The 16,792-nt window shown below is 42.1% G+C and overlaps 1 protein-coding gene across 1 annotated transcript in view; it reads left to right on the top strand.

Moving 5' to 3' along the window:
• Positions 1 to 16,792, top strand: part of frmpd4 (FERM and PDZ domain containing 4) — a 336,831-nt gene that overhangs the window by 154,030 nt on the left and 166,009 nt on the right. The gene's annotated exons all lie outside the window — the stretch shown is intronic.

Genomic DNA, 16,792 nt, shown 5'->3' with positions numbered 1-16,792 from the left:
CTTTCAACACTTGGACTCATCTGTATCAATGGTTCAGCTGAAGTGACCATATTTAATATTTCCAATTTACTAATGACACAAGGGTAAATGGAATTCTGAGTATTGTGAGCAACAAAAGAGGTACAAATAAGTTGAATGAATAAACAATGACATGGCAAATGAATCAAGTGTGGAGAAGACATGAGGTTAATCGGAAAGACAAAAAATGTTGAACGCCTTCTATGCTATTGTGAATGCTTAGCACAATCTGACCATCCTTCTCTACAAGTCACTGAAGAGTAATATGCAAATGCTGCAGGCAATGCAAAGGGCAAATGTACATTTTGTATTGGAAGGGGAATTGAGCAGAAGGGTAAGATGCCTTAGTCCAATTCCCATTGAAGGAGTGCAGTGAGAGTTCACTAGGTAGTTTCCTGGTACTAGGAACCTGTCATACGAGGGACTTGAATAAACTTGGGTCATATGTGGAGAAATTGAATGAGTGAACTTCATTCTAGTATTTGGAGGAAACAGAAATAATCCAGCTGAAACATAGAAGATCGTTAAGAGGGCTAAGCATGGTAGATACATGGAGAAAGTTTGCTTTGATTAAGGATCAATACCTGGGAGTCAAAGTAAATAGGCCAGTAGGCTGTGGAGTTACTGCCACTGAGTTCATTCAAATTAGTGGTTGCTAGAGTTAAAGGAATCAGGGTCAGGAGAGGAAAATGCTGAAGCCATGATTTTGTTGAATGGAAAGCAGGTTCAAGGGATAGCCTACTCCTACTCCTTTTATGATGTTCCTATGGTGATGCAGTAAAAATTACAGAGCCTGCAGAGATACTGATTCTCCAAACAGTGTGAAGTCCAAAGTTTCCGAAATAAGGTAAAATAACAATTAAGTCTAAGTCTCTAGAGATAGGAAGTAAGAGAAGAAGTTGATTTAAAATGGGATGGCTTATAATGTTAAGAATAATAGGGGCCACTTTTGAGTTTAAATTATCAAGAAGGAAAAAATTGGGACAGAATTCCCACATTTTCACCAAAAGGGGGAAGCAACTGGAAAGAACATCAAGGAGTAAGGGAGCATTTGGGTTTAAAAAGGAAATAAATCAAACATGTACAATAGTAAAATCTATCTTCTATTAGATACATTGAGATAAACCTTCAGATGTTCACCATTCGACCTTGATGAAGTCAGATGCAGAATGGCAGAGGAAGCTGTGGAATTTGCCTGGTAATTAGAAAGAAGGATTAACTTGATTTGTCACATGTACATTGAAACATGCAGTGACACATGTCAATTTGCTTCAAATTGTGAAAGACACTGTACAAGTATCGCCATGTTTCCAGCACCCAACACAGCATGCCCACAACTCACTGGTCACAGGGAGAACCTACAATCCTTACAGACAGTGGCAGGAATGGAATTAGATCTTGCTTGTACAAAAGTCATGACGTTTGAGAGCAAGGTGTGTGAGCTCGTAAGAACAGACAGAAAAGGTTAATGTGTTTCTGCGTAATTTGAATTCAGAGCTGAGTCATAGCTTAGTGAAAATACCAAATCATAATTAGACATTTACAGGAATTGGAGGTGAAGGTAATATAGTCAGGAACAAAATTTTCCAGTTAGAAGCAAAGATATGTATGTATGATACCAAGGTAAATTCAACCCATGAGCTGCCCAATGAGGTACAGAAACAGGCACATATTCAACATTCACACACACAAAATGCTGGCGGAACTCAGCAGGCCAGGCAGCATTTATGAAAAGAGAACAGCTGATGTTTCAGGCCCAAACCCTTTGATATTGTCCAATAGAAAGCTGCAGAAAACCTGACGAAGGGTCTCGGCCTGAAACATTGACTGCTCATTTCCACGGATGCTGCCCAACCTGCTGAGTTCCTCCAGCGTGTTGTGCATGTTGCCGAAAACCAGAGAGACCAGCTCTGTTGAACAAAAATGTATATCATAGTAGCTGCCGATCCTTGCTGATTGAAATTGATTATTATGTGTGGTGTTACTGAGAACTGTCAGCCTTTAACAAGTGAGCTGCACATCTCAGCCAGAGAAATCAAATGAAGCTGATCGAGCCATTCCAGGATGGATGGCTATGGGAGACGTGGGGCTGAGTAGCAGAGGTGAAGTAAAAAGGAAATCAAAAGAAGCCAGAGTGAAGTTTAGCCAAACCTTAAAAATAAGGCTGCAACTCTTCTCAAGGTGCACTTTGTCCCAATCACCCAGATCAGCAGAAAAGATTGTGGATGTTAAGTGCAAATTACATACAACATGAATCACATTTTTATAGTCATTAGTGCTGATTCAATATATTATCCTGGAAGATGCCTCCTCCTGCAAGCTGACCGCATCCCCAGATCCATCACCTGGGAATTTCCATTCAATAGTGTGCATTTGTCAATACTTCCCGAGACTCTTAAATTCAAATATTTTTGGGTGCAATTTAAAATCTATAAAATATATTTCTTAATTTACTAAGCGGCTGACTACTGTATACAAATTTATCTTGCAAATGATTCAGTGTGATAATTTAATAGTCATTTTCAATTATCTAAAATGTGGTCCTCCCATGTCTTTTGGACCAGGCACTAATTAAAGTGTTTTTCTCGTGTGATAAAACAACTTTGGAACTGTATTAATCAAGTACATCAGATTACATGAATTAAAAATATCAAGGAGTACTTTTTGAAGTGTTACTTTAAAAATTGTTTGAAATCACTGCCTCATTTTGATGATTTGTTGCAGATTCTGTCCACATTCAACCACGTTTTGAGCTTAAACTTGGGATGGGGAGTGACGTGTTTTCCTATACCGGTGCAGTTAATTTTGGGTGCATTTGCCCCAATGTTGTGGATAGACATCAGAGTGTAATCTCGACACCAGGGGCAACAGATTACGGTGGAGGCAGGATATCTGGAATAAAAATGGAAAACACCGGCAACGATTGGCAGTGGAGAGAAAACTGAATTAATATATTAGACTGATGATTTTCCATTGGCACTGTTATGATGTAAACTTTCCAGGTATATGTCCAAAGGGATGGTCTGTGCTACATGGATTGGGAAGTCTACTACCACTACATTAGTAGAGGGCTGGTTTGTGCTGGATTAGAATTGTGGGCATTGTCCAAACATACTTTGGTCTGGATGTGAAGTGTTCATCTTACTGACACTCTGCATGACACTCTATCCAGTAACGCAGTCCAGATGGCGACAAGTTCTCAAATATCAGAGCACATGCGAATCATTTGCTAAACACAAGCGAAACTGGAGACAGAACTGCAGAACCTCTGAGCACATTAACCAAGCTTTAACCATCTCAGATTTTAGAGTTACTTGAGCTATTAAAAATTAAGTAATTTAAAAAACATTAACTTGGAGACTAATGTTAACTAAAGCACAGAAGACTAAATGTAAACATTACTCTAAAGAAAAATAGTTTTACAATTAATAACTTGCCTTCCTCATTAACTCCTAATACTATAACCTACAGTTTGTATTGAAATCAGTGGGTCTTGGAACCTGCTCCAGACATGCATTTCAACCCATTTCAGTAGTGAAGTCCTAGAGAAACCCAACAAGGTTTGGGTCAGTCATTAAACTCTACAGGACTCCAGTAGCAGAGTGACCAAACCATAAAACAATATGATATGGAAGCTGAATTAGGTCATTTAGCCCATCATGTTGATGGATTGATCCTGAGAGGCAGTATTTATGAACATTTGGAGAGGCATAATATGATTAGGAATAGTCAGTATGGCTTTGTCAAAGGTAAGCCGTGCCTCACGAGCCTGATTGAATTTTTTGAGGATGTGACTAAACACATTGATGAAGGTAGAGCAAAAGATGTAGTGTATATGGATTTCAGCAAGGCATTTTATAAGGTACCCCATGCAAGGCTTATTGAGAAAGTAAGGAGGCATGGGACATTGCTTTGAGGATACAGAATTGGCTTGCCCACAGAAAGCAAAGAATGGTTGTAGATGGGTCATATTCTGCATGGAGGTCATTAATCCAGTGGTTTGCCTCAGGGATCTGTTCTGGGATCCATTCTCTTCATGATTTTTATAAATGACCTGGATGAGGAAGTGGAGGGATGGGTTAGTAAATTTGCTGATGACACAAAGGTTGGGGGTGTTGTGGATAGTGTGGAGGGCTGTCAGAAGTTACAGCAAGACATTGATAGGATGCAAAACTGGGCTGAGAAGTGGCAGATGAAGTTAAGTATGAGGTGGTTCATTTTGGTAGGTCAAATATAATGGCAAAATATAGTATTAATGGTAAGACTCCTGGCATTGTGGAGGATCAGAGGGATCTTCAGGTCCAAGTCCATAGGAGATTTACAAGGATGTTGCCTGGATTGGGGAGCATGCCTTATGAGAACAGGTTGAGAGAACTTGGCCTTTTCTTCTTAGAGTGACGGAGGATGAGAGGTGACCTGATAGTGGTGTATAAGATGACGAGAGGCATTGATTGTGTGGATAGTCAGAAGCTTTTTCCCAGTGCTGAAATGCCTAACACAAGAAGGCACAGTTTTAAGGTGCTTGGAAGTAGGTACAGAGGAGATGTCAGAGGTAAATTTTTTATGCAGAGTGTGGTGAGTGGGTGGAATGGGCTGCCGGTGATGGTGGTGGAGGCGGATACGATAGGATCTTTTCAGAGTCTCCTGGATGGAGACATAGAGCTTAGAAAAATTGAGGGCTATGGGTAACTCTAGGTAATTTCTAAAGTAAGTACACATTCGGCACAGCATTGTGGGCTGAAGAGCCTGTATTGTGCTGTAGGTTTTTTATGGTTTCTAAGTTATAGTTGACACCATTCTCTTATCTTCTTCCCATAATTGTTAGCCCCTTTACCAAGCAAGAACCTTTCAATCTCTGCCTTAAGTGCACCTTGTACTTGGCTTCCACCAGCCACTGTGGAAACAAATTCTACAGATTCACTATCCACTGGCTGAAGAAATTCCTCTTCATCTCTGTTCTAAAGTGATATTTGTTTATTCTGAGGCTGGGCCCTTGCATCTTAAACTGTCCTACTAAGGGAAGCATCCACTCTGCATCCATTCTATCCAGACCTTTCAGTATTCAGTAGGTGTCAATAAGATTTGCCTCTCATCCTTCTGAATGACATTGTTTAGTCCCAGAGCCATAAGTGTTCCTCATACGCTAAGCTTTTCGATCATTCCTGTCAAACTCCTCTCCAGAGCTAGCACATCGTTCCTTAGATGACGAGGCCCGAAGTTACTCACAATATTTTAAATGTGATCTGACCAACGCCTTATAAAAGCTTAGCCTTGTTGTATGCCAAACAGATATAGCCTTACAAAATGGTGAAGAAATCGCATACTTCATCTATGAAATTCAGGAGTTACAATATGATATATTAGCTGAACTCTGGAAATTCTGAGAGAGGCTGTCAGAGAGGTCTTTTGGTGAAAGTCTTGAGTGAGAAATAATTGGAAAGGTATGTTGCTAATGGTGGAGAATATTTAACTTCACAAGTGCACTGAGACACAGCAGATGTGCACAGTGTTATATATTTGCCAGGCAGAACACTTAAGCTAATTATATGTTGAATCTTCAAGCTGTGGATGTAGATTGAATGGCCGTGTCTTTGTTACATGATTCTAAAACAAATACTTCACATAACCAGCTTGTAAATCAAGATCACAGTATGAATACACATATAAATATGAAAGGAATGTATTTTCTTTATTTTGAAAAAAATGCATTTTGGCTAAACCCCTCTTACACTTTCAACACACATAAAAGTGACAGCATGGATGTTTGATACGAAGCTGGCTTTCTCTTTAAGTGAACAGCAATTATAAAGCTAGGCAATTGCTGTTTTTGGAGTCTTCCTGTATTCTTGCAGGATTTGCCATTGAATCTACTTTTAAACTCTTTGGTTCTAAATTTGAACTTCCTACTTTATATTGGATCCAATTCAGACACAAGCTTCAGGATCATATGGTCCAAATTCCAGATAGAGTTCATATCTACCACTTATATTTGATCAAAATGATCAATTTCGCCGAAGTATTTTTTGATTCCACCTTGGTTCCTACATGCCTTCTGTGAGCCCAGCTTGATCAGTGGGTTAAGAAGATTAATCTTTTCCTGCATGGATATGTGTGGAGTGAGTGAATTGGAGATTGGAGTCTAGTTATCCAGAGAGGTGATGGACACATTAGAACTTGAATGCCCTGCCAGATATTCAGTTTGCCTTCAAGTGCTGCTAAGAGCTGTGGAATATGTTTTAGCGAAGGTAATTGAAGGAGGTAGAAACAAATTTATTCAATAGCTTAGAAATATATTACAAGACCTGGATGCAAATGTATTGTGTATTGAATGGAGAGAATGGTGTGGTGCAAAGGACCATCAACCATATCAACAACTTCACACAGATTGGGGGGGGGGGGGTGGGAGTGTGATGAGGAGGGCTGGATTATCTTTGGCACAATTACATTCACTGTCAATGGTGTGTCTGTTTATAGCTACTTATTACTATGTTAATTAATAGGCTGCCTCATCTACAATGATAAAGTCACAGCATCAGTTATGCTGAATATTTCTTGGAGACTTGATGCCTTCAAATACAAAAAAAAAGAAAACTGTTGTTTTTTAGCAGATTACCTTTTAATCCACCACCTTCTGAGCATGTCTACCATTTATCTTTTGAATTTCATGGGCACCAGCCTCACGGATGTAGATTTGTATGCTTTATGTTTAGATACATATTGAAAACTTTGAAAAGAATATCATAAAACTGATTTCCAACTTCTCAAACATTGTAAAAAAAAAGCAAAAAAAAATCAAATCCCAATGGATTTGCAACCACAAGGTAACTGTGTAAGTTAGGCTGAAGAAGTGCAATGTGGCAGGCGTGGCATCAAGAAACAATGTAAAAGGTGTATATATGGAAGGGAATTGCCGAGGTGTGTGCAAGTTTGATCTGGGGACTGTGAAACTATCAACGTGATGGTAAACTGCAGTAACTAAAGGCAAGCTAGATGCTGAATAGCTTTGCTAAAAAGCTAGCATGCAAAACTTAATATTGTTATATTGCCATTTTCCATCTAGGACACAAAGTGCCATTCACTTACTCAATATTCAGTATCAATACAAGGTCTTTGAAGGACTATGAGAAATAGACATGGGGAGTTTTGTGGCATGATGGGTTAAAAAAGAAACATGGACGTACCTTTCTGAGAAAGGTGGAACTTGTAAGGAGATCTAATTTTAAGTTATCTTTGGGAATGACAACAATTTTCAGTGCAACAAGCATGGTTTAGTTAAAAGATTCAGTGGGTCTGGGCCACCACTTTAATTAGAATATTCATCCAGTTATTACTCTTTCAAAGTTCATTTTCAAGTAAATTTATATCAAAGTGCATGTATGTCACCCTATAAAACCCTGAAGTTTGTTTTCTTGCAGGCATACTCAATCAATCCATAGAATAATAACTATAAAAGAATCAATGAAAGATTGCGCTGACTTGGGCATTCAACTGGTGTGCAAAAGACAACAAATTGAGCAAATACAAAAATAATAAATAAATAAACAAACAAGCCAACCAACCAACCAACCAACCAACCAACCAACCAACAAACAAGCAAGCAAGCAGTAAGTATCAAGAACATGACATGAAGTGTCCCTGAAAGTGACTCAATAGTTGTGGGAATATTTCAATGATGGGGCAAGTGAAATTGAGTGAAGTTATCCCCTTTGGTCCATGGGCCTGAAGGTTGAGGGTGATAACTGCTCCTGAACCTGGTGGTTTGAGTCCAGAGGCTCCTGTACCTTCTTCTTCATGGTAATAGAGAAGGGAATATATCTTGAATGGTTGGGGGGTGGGGGGCGGTCTCTGACTTTCATGCGACAGCGTTTTGCGTAGATGTGCTCAATGGTTGGGAGAGATTTACCCATGATGGACTGAGCCATATCCACTACTTTTTGAAGGATTTCCCATTCAAAGGCATTAGTATTTCCATACCAGGCTGTGAAACAACCAATCAATATACTCTCCATTACACATCTATAGTAGTTTATCAAAGTTTTAGATGTCATGCCAAATCTTCGTAAACTCCTAAGGGAGTAGAGGCACTGCCTTGCTTTCGTCGTAATTGCACTCATGTACTGGACCCAGGACAGATCCTCCAAGATGATAACACCAAGGAATTTAAAGTTGCTGACCGTCTCCACCTCCGGCTCATGGTTTCCTCTAGATTCCTTCTCCTGTAGTCAATAACCAGCTCCTTGGTCTTCCTGACATTGAGTAAAAGGTTGTTGTTGTGGCACCACTCAGCCAGATTTTCAGTCTCCCTCCTATATGCTGATTCATCATCATCCTTGAATTGGCCTACAACAGTGGTGTCATCAGCAAACTTGACTTTTGTTTTGGAGCTGTACTTAGCCACATAATGTAAAGTGAGTAGAGCAGGGGGCTAATCACACAGCCTTGTGGTGCATCTGTGTTGATGGAGATTATGGAGGAAGTGTTGTTGCCTATCTGAACTCACTGGGGTCTGCAAGTGAGGAAATCAATAAACAATAGGTGCAGGAGTAGGCCTTTCGGCACTTCGAGCCAGCACCGCCATTCAATATGATCATGGCTGATCATCCATAATCAGTACCCCATTCCTGCCTTCTCCCCATATCCCTTGACTCCACTATCTTTAAGAGCTCTACCTAACTCTTTCTTGAAAGCATCCAGAGAATTGGCCTCCACTGCCTTCTGAGGCAGAGCATCCCATAGATCCACAACTCTCCGGGTGAAAAAGTTTTTTCTCAACTCTGTTCTAAATGGCCTACCCCTTATTCTTAAACTGTGGCCTCTGGTTCTGGACTCCCCCAACATCGGGAACATTTTTCCTGCCTCTAGCATGTCCAATTCCTTAATAATCTTATATGTTTCAATCAGATCCCCTCTCATCCTTCTAAATTCCAGTGTATACAAGCCCAGTCAGTCCAATCTTTCAACATTTGACAGTCCCGCCATCCCGGGTATTAACCTCATGACCTATGATGCACTCCCTCAATAGCAAGAATGTCCTTCCTCAAATTTGGAGACCAAAATTGAACACAATACTCCAGGTGTGGTCTTACCAGGGCCCTGTACAACTGCAGAAGGACCTCTTTGCTCCTATACTCAACTCCCCTTGTTATGAAGGCCAACATGCCATTAGCTTTCTTCACTGCCTGCTGTACCTGCATGCTTACTTTCAGTGACTGATGAACAAGGACACCTAGATCTCTTTGTACTTCCCCTTTTCCTAACTTAACTCCACTTAGATAGTAATCTGCCTTCCTATTCTTGCCACCAAAGTGGATAACCTCACATTTATCCACATTAAACTGCATCTGTCCACTCACCTAACCTGTCCAAGTCACCCTGCATTCTCCTAACATCCTCCTCATATTTCACACTACTACCCAGCTTTGTGTCATCTGCAAATTTGCTAATGTTACTTTTAATCCCTTCATCTAAATCATTAATATATATTGTAAATAGCTGCAGTCCCAGCACCGAGCCTTGTGGTGCCCCATTAGTCACTGCCTGCCATTCTGAAAAGGATCTGTTAATCCCTGCTCTTTGTTTTCTGTCTGCCAACCTATTTTCTGTCCATGTCAGTACTCTACCCCAATACCATGTGCTTTAATTTTGCCCACTAATCTCCTATGTGGGACCTTATCAAAGGCTTTCTGAAAGTCCAGGTACACTACATCCACTGGCTCTCCCTTGTCCATTTTCATAGTTACATCCTTTAAAAATTCCAGAAGATTAGTCAAGCATGATTTCCCCTTCATAAATCCATGCTGACTCGGACCGATCCTGTTACTGCTATCCAAATGTGCCGCTATTTCATCTTTTATAATCGACCAACATCTTTCCCACCACTGATGTCAGGCTAACTGGTCTATAATTCCCTGCTTTCTCTCTCCCTCCTTTCTTAAAAAGTGGGATAACGTTACCTATCCTCCAATCCTCAGGAACTGATCCTGAGTCTATAGAACACTGGAAAATGATTACCAATGTGTCCACAATTTCTAGAGTCACCTCCTTAAGTACCCTGGGATGCAGACCATCAGGCCCTGGGGATTTATCAGCCTTCAGTCCCATCAGTCTACCCAACACCATTTTCTGCCTAATGTGAATTTCCTTTAGTTCTTCCATTACCCTAGGTCCTCTGCTCACTATTACATCTGGGAGATTGTCCGTGTCCTCCCTAGTGAAGACAGATCCAAAGTACCTGTTCAACTTGTCTGCCATTTCCTTGTTCCGCATAATAAATTCACCCGTTTCTGCCTTCAAGGGCCCAACTTCCGTCTTAACTAATTTTTTCCTCTTCACATACCTAAAGAAGCTTTTACTATCCTCCTTTATATTCTTAGCCAGCTTACCTTCGTACCTCATCTTTTCTCCCCGTATTGCCTTTTTAGTAATCTTCTGTTGCTCTTTAAAAGTTTCCCAATCCTCTGGCTTCCTGTTCATCTTTGCTATGTTATACTTAATCTCTTTTATATTTATACTGTCCTTGACTTCCCTTGTCAGCTACGGCTGCTCCTACTCCCTTTAGAATCTTTCTTCCTCTTTGGAATGAACTGATCCTGCACCTTCTGAATTATTCCCAGAAATACTATCTGAGGGTATCCTTCCAGTCAACTTTGGCTAGTTCCTCCCTCATGGCTCCATGGTCCCCTTTGTTCAACTGTAATACTGACACTTCCAATTTTTCCTTCTCCCTCTCAAATTGTAGATTAAAACATCATATTATGGTCACTATCTCCTAATGGCTCCATTACCTTGAGTTCTCTTACCAAATCTGGTTCATTACACAACACTAAATCCAGAACTGCCTTCTCCCTAGGAGGTTCCAGTACAAGCTGCTCTAAGAATCCATCTCAGAGGCACTCTACAAACTCCCTTTCTTGGGGTCCAGTACCAACCTGATTTTCCCAGTCTACCTGCATGTTGAAATCCCCCATGACAACTGTATCATTACCTTTGCGACATGCTAATTTTAGTTCTTAATTCAACTTGCACCCTATATGCAGGCTACTATTTGGGGGCCTTATAGATAACTCCCATTAGGGTCTTTTTGCCCTTACAATTTCTCAGTTCTAGCCATACTGACTCTACATCTCCTGATTCTATGTCACCCCTCGCAAGGGTCTGAATTGAATTCCGCACCAGCAGAGCCACCCCACCCCCTCTGCCCACCTGTCTTGTCCTTTTGATAGGATGTATATCTTTGAATATTCATTTCCCAGCCCTGGTCCTCTTGCAGCCATGTCGCTGTAATTCCTACAGCATCATACTTACCAACTTCCAACTGAGCTTCAAGCTCATCCACTTTATTTCTTATACTTTGTGCATTCATATATAATACTTCTAATCCATTACTCCCCTCGCTTCTCACATTGATCCCTGTCACACTTGGCCATACTCTCTGATTCCTTCCTGAGCTTTCTGCCCCGTCAATTCTGTTGTCTTTCTTAACTTTTCTTATTCTCTCTTTCCCTTTAACTCCATCTTTATATTTCCAGTTTGTCTCCTCCCCCTCCCCACTTATTTGTTTAAACACACCCATGTAGCAGTGGCAAACCTGCCTGCCAGAATGCTGGTCCCCCGCCTGTTAAGGTGCAACCCATCCCTTTTGTACAATTCATCCTGACCCCAAAACAGATCCCAGTGGTCTAAGAATCTAAAACCCTGCTTGTCGTACTAGCTCCTCAGCCACACATTGAGATCCCATATCTCCCTGTTCCTGCCCTCACCAGCACGAGGAACTGGAAGCAAACCGGAGATAACCACCCTGGAAGTCCTGCTTTTCACCCTTCTTCCGAGTTCTCTGAAGTCACACTGCAGAATTTCTTTCCTCTTCTTCCTGATGTCATCTGTGCCAACATGCACTAACACTTCTGGCTATTCACCTTAACCCTTGAGGATGCTCGGCAATTGGTCCGTGATGTCCTGGATCCTGGCTCCAGGGAGGCAACACACCATCCTTAAATCCCGCCTGTTGTCACAGAAACCCCTTTCTGTACTTCTCACTATGGAGTCCCTACTACCACGGCTCTGCCTGTCGTCTGTCTCTTCGGCTTTGCTGCAGTGCCAATTTTTGACTCGCAGACCTGTCCGCCTCTCAGACTGGCAGTGTCTTCTGTCCCGACAGCTTCCAAGAGGGTGAACCTGTTTTCTAGAGGCACATCCCCCGGGGTCTCCTGTACTTCAAACATCCATCCCTTCCTCATTGTTGCCCCTGTTCTTTCTTCCGGTATCCTCAGTGTAACAATATCACTGTAGGTCCTGTCCAGAAAACTCTCGTTTTCCCAGATGAACCTGAGGTCAACCAGTTGCCTCTCCAGTGCCCCAACACGGTCCTTCAGGAGCTGAACCTGGATACTCTTACCACAGTTGTAGCAGCCGGAGGCACCAACACTGTCCCTGACCTCCCGCATCAGGCAAGCATCACACTGAATCAGTTTACCTGTCATCTCTTCACCACCTCTCACCCTCTCCAACTGTGGCGTAGTCTCCTCTCTCAGACTCCTTGCCGAAGAGTCTCTGGAGCCAAAGATTCGCACTTTTCTCACAAGGCACTTCCCTCAACAAGGCTGCTCCCCGAGTCAAAGCCGCAAGGCTCCACTCCTTCACTGGCCGCATTCCACTTTCAAGGACCCAACCTCACAAGGAGATATTGATGCTAAGGTTCTGGGGCTTTGTGATTAGTTTTGAGGGGGTGATGATACTGAATGCAGAGATGTAATTGCTAACGAGCATTATAATGTATGTACCTTTGCAGTCCAGATGTTCCAGGGTTGAGTGAAGAGCAAGTGAGATGGCACCTGTTTTGGACCTGTTGAGCCTGGTATGCAAGTTAGAGTGGATCCAAGTCACTTCTCAGGCAATAGTTGATATGCTTAATCACCAACTTCTCAAAACACTTCATCACTTTGCATGTAAGTGCTTCTGGATAACTAATGCAGGTCACCATGTTCTTTTTTAGGCACCAGTAAAATTGAGGCCTGCTTGAAGCACGGGAGTAGATCAGACTGCCAAAGCGAGAGGTTAAAGATCTAAGTGAATGCTCCAGCACAGGTCTTTAGTACTTGGCCAGGTGCTCTAGGTGGGATGGATCTTACGCTTCCCAGAGACTGAAATCACAGGATCATTCAGGGGCGGTGGGAGTTTGTGACGGCTCCTCCATATTTTGACAATCATAGCAACCAGAGAAGGCATTGAGGCATAGAAGGCTTTCCTTACATTAGTTAGAGTTGTGGAATGAAGTATTGGGATGGCAATTAAAAAGAAAATAAATACACACTTCAATAACATTGGAAATAATTATAAATATAATGCCAAATTTAGCTGTGAGCGTGCAGTCAATTGAAAGCATTTTTATAATATTTGTTTAAAAATATGTATATGTTACTGCAGGTGAGTCACAATCCTCCTCCACTGAACAGTTCTTTGTGCTTCAGACAAGGATAGGGTTAGCTGGTTCTCCCTTAGACACAGTGTAAAACAAGGAGGTCCGACAAAGCCCTGCATATTAAAAAGGTAAAAATCCTGTTGCCGGGGAAGCGATTGGTACTGAATCCAAAGATCTTGACACAGGTTTCAAATAAGCTAAGGAAAATGAACTTCAGCTGTTGCATATCCAATTCTTCACAGTCAAAGCTATGTTCCCAAACTTATGAATGCACTTGTGTAATGGGTAAACATGCAGCACCAGATCTGGGGAATAGTTGGAGCAAGGAGGTACCAGACCCCCAATCTCACATCCAATTTCCAAGAGTCTTGCATGATGAGGGATGCTTGCCTTAGAAGGATAGGGGTATGGGTAAGGACTCCATACAGGATCATCCTTTTATGCTGACTAGAAATTTGCAGGATCAGAGAAGACTTGCTACCTTTTTATAATCAGTCTGTTGGTAGTCAAAGATGATTTCCCTTTGAGTTCTGAAATGAATGATGAAGCCAACGTAGGAACTACAGACAGAGCAGGAAGACCTTGACAGGCTGAGCAGATGGGCAGGTTGTGAGGAGGTATGGTGCTACCATTAGCCGGGCTCCTATGTTCCTAATACATAATCTCCAAGTTCTCAATACTCCTTCTCCAAATGCTCCTTCTCCTTTTTAAATATTCGTGGACATTCCCAGGGGATAGTGGGGATTATTACATCTTTTCATGGGAGCTTTATGCATATTTCTGAGTCCTTTCTTCTATGTGCCTGGTAATCTTATGACAGAGTTTGGAATCACAGAATCTCCTCCATTTCCCACATGTCTGTTCTAAACCTGTTCCCTCCCTGGCTGACATACAGGGGTAGTGTTCCCCTTCTTCTCACCTTCCACCTTATAAACCTCTGCATCCAACATACCATTCTCCTCAGCTTCCACTATCTCCAACAGGATTCCATTGCCAAGCACATCTTCCATCTTCTCCTCTGCTTTCCACATGGATCATTGTCTCTGCAACTCCCTTGTCCACTTGCCCCTCCTCATTGATTACCCTCCAGGCACTTATCCCTGCAACTGTGCTAAATACTACCCCTGCCCCTACCCCTCCTCCCTCACCACCATTCCGGGACCAGTTCTTCCAGGTTAGGCAGCTGTTGATGTGTGAGACTGTCAGTGTCATTTACTGCAGCCAGTGCTCCACTGCAGCTTCTTCTAGATCAGAGAGACCCGATGCAGATCGGGGGACCACTTCGGGGATTACTTTCGCTCTGTCCACCGCAATTACCCAGATTTCCCAGTGGTCATCCATTTCAATTCCACTTTGCATTCCTATACGGATATGTCTGTCCTCGGCCTCCTCTTCTGCTGCAGTGAGGCTCGATGCAAGTTGACGGCACAACGACTTGTATCCCGTTATTACAGTCTCCAACTTGACGGCATCAATGTTGATTTCTACAACCACTCCTCTCTGTTTTCCTTTTTCCCCACCCACTCTATTTACCCTAATCCCTGTGGCACCCTCACCTCTTCTCTACCCCTCCCCTGCCCTCATGATCTGTCCATCTTCTTATTCCCCATCTCGGTTTCCCTTTATTCTGTGGCCTACTGACTTCTCCAGTCAGATTCCTTTTTCTTCAGCCCTTTGCCTCTTCCACCTCACTTCTTAGCTCTCACGTTATTCCCCATCATCCCTCCTTCTCCAGTCGCCCACCTGCCCTCCTCATCTGGATTCACACATCATCTTGAGAAAATCTGCAAATGCTGGAAATCTGATGAAGGGACCCGGCCCAAAGCGTCAACTGACTACCCTTTTCCACAGATGCTGCCTGTCCTGCTGAGTTCCTCCAGCATTTTGTGCGTGTCACACATGACCTGCCAGTTTGTATTCCTCCCTCTCCCCCTATCTTCTGCCCCTTTTCTTTCTAGTGCTGATGAAGGGTTTCAGCCGGAAGCACCAAAGATGCATTTCCCTGCACAGATGCTGCCTGGCCTGCTGGGTTCCACCAGCATTTTGTGTGTGTTACAGAGCTGGGATTAGATTGTCCGATTCATTCAGGTTACTTGCACTGGTCTGCCATCCACTACATATTCTGCATCCTGAAAACTGTGCTCCCATTTGAGATTTTTTTCTATGCTTCATACTTTAGGAGTGTGAAGGAGGAGTGAGTATCTTGTCCTCTGAAACCTATGGGAAGTCTGCCAGTAATAATTAAGCAGTCTACATTTAACACACTCTCATTCTGTTTTTCTGCACATTCAAAGTTTAGGGACATTGAATTTCAGCCTTTACATAGATTTTTCTCTTTTTACATTTTTGGCTTATTGCTCCATTAAAAATCCTTCATATTACCTTAAGAAACTAGGACATTTCCATTGCAACTTAAGCTCTTGATGTAAAAGCATATTCAGGTCTCTCTCCTCCTGTTAACTAACTCTTCCCTCATTCCCGAGTCTGATTGCTTTCTTCATTTCTCATCCTTTCTTGAGTCCCGAATCATCAACATAGTGAGGAACTCACATAATCAACTGATCCCAGGCAGAAAAGCAAATTCCCAAGGTCTGTCTCATTTATGAATTTTGCGTAGGACACCTTTGGTATTCCTGTTTGCACTTGAAAGGTTGTTATGTTGATAGAAGGACACTGGTCTCAGGAACTTGGTGTCTGCATATTATCTTAAAATGAAGCTTGCTACCCACCTGAGGCCATAGAGTTGCCTTCAATAGTGTGCTAAGGGAATTTAAATTGTTTGTTCTCTCATGGTTCCAGAAAGGATGGCACAATAGTGAAGCCAGCAGAGCTGTCACTTTGCAGCCCTATGAGCCAGGTTTCATCCTGTCTTCTGGTACTGTCTGTGTGGAGTCTGCATGTCTCCCTTTGACTGTGTGAGTTATCTGCAAGTGATCTGGCATCACCTGCATTCCAAATCCATGCAAACAGGCGGGTTAATTAGCCACTGTAAAATTGTCCCTAGTGTAAATATTATTGTCAGGACTGTGGAGAGAGTTGTTTCAGGGACAATTCATGGAGTAGTTGGATTGATAAGATTGTTCTGTGAACCAGTATAGACCTGATGGGCCAAGTGGCTCAGGTTCATTCCATAAGAAAATGTGTAACATCAGACGCTTTTCTGTAAAACTAGGATTTTATTGAAAGATGGATTATATATAATTAACAATTACTGAAGAAAATAATAGAAATGTTAGTGTTATCGCTTGAAACATGGATACATCATGGAACATTGTTACTGTCTGGAACTGGTAAATATATCAAGCCCACAGGTCTCTGTCCAACTTTCTCTCACTCAATGATTAGGAAAACCAGCAA

This window comes from Hypanus sabinus, chromosome 4, assembly GCF_030144855.1.
Source record: "Hypanus sabinus isolate sHypSab1 chromosome 4, sHypSab1.hap1, whole genome shotgun sequence".
NCBI lineage: Eukaryota > Metazoa > Chordata > Chondrichthyes > Myliobatiformes > Dasyatidae > Hypanus > Hypanus sabinus.
Note: the sequence above shows the minus strand (reverse complement) of the source record. Positions and strands in the feature narration are given on the sequence as shown.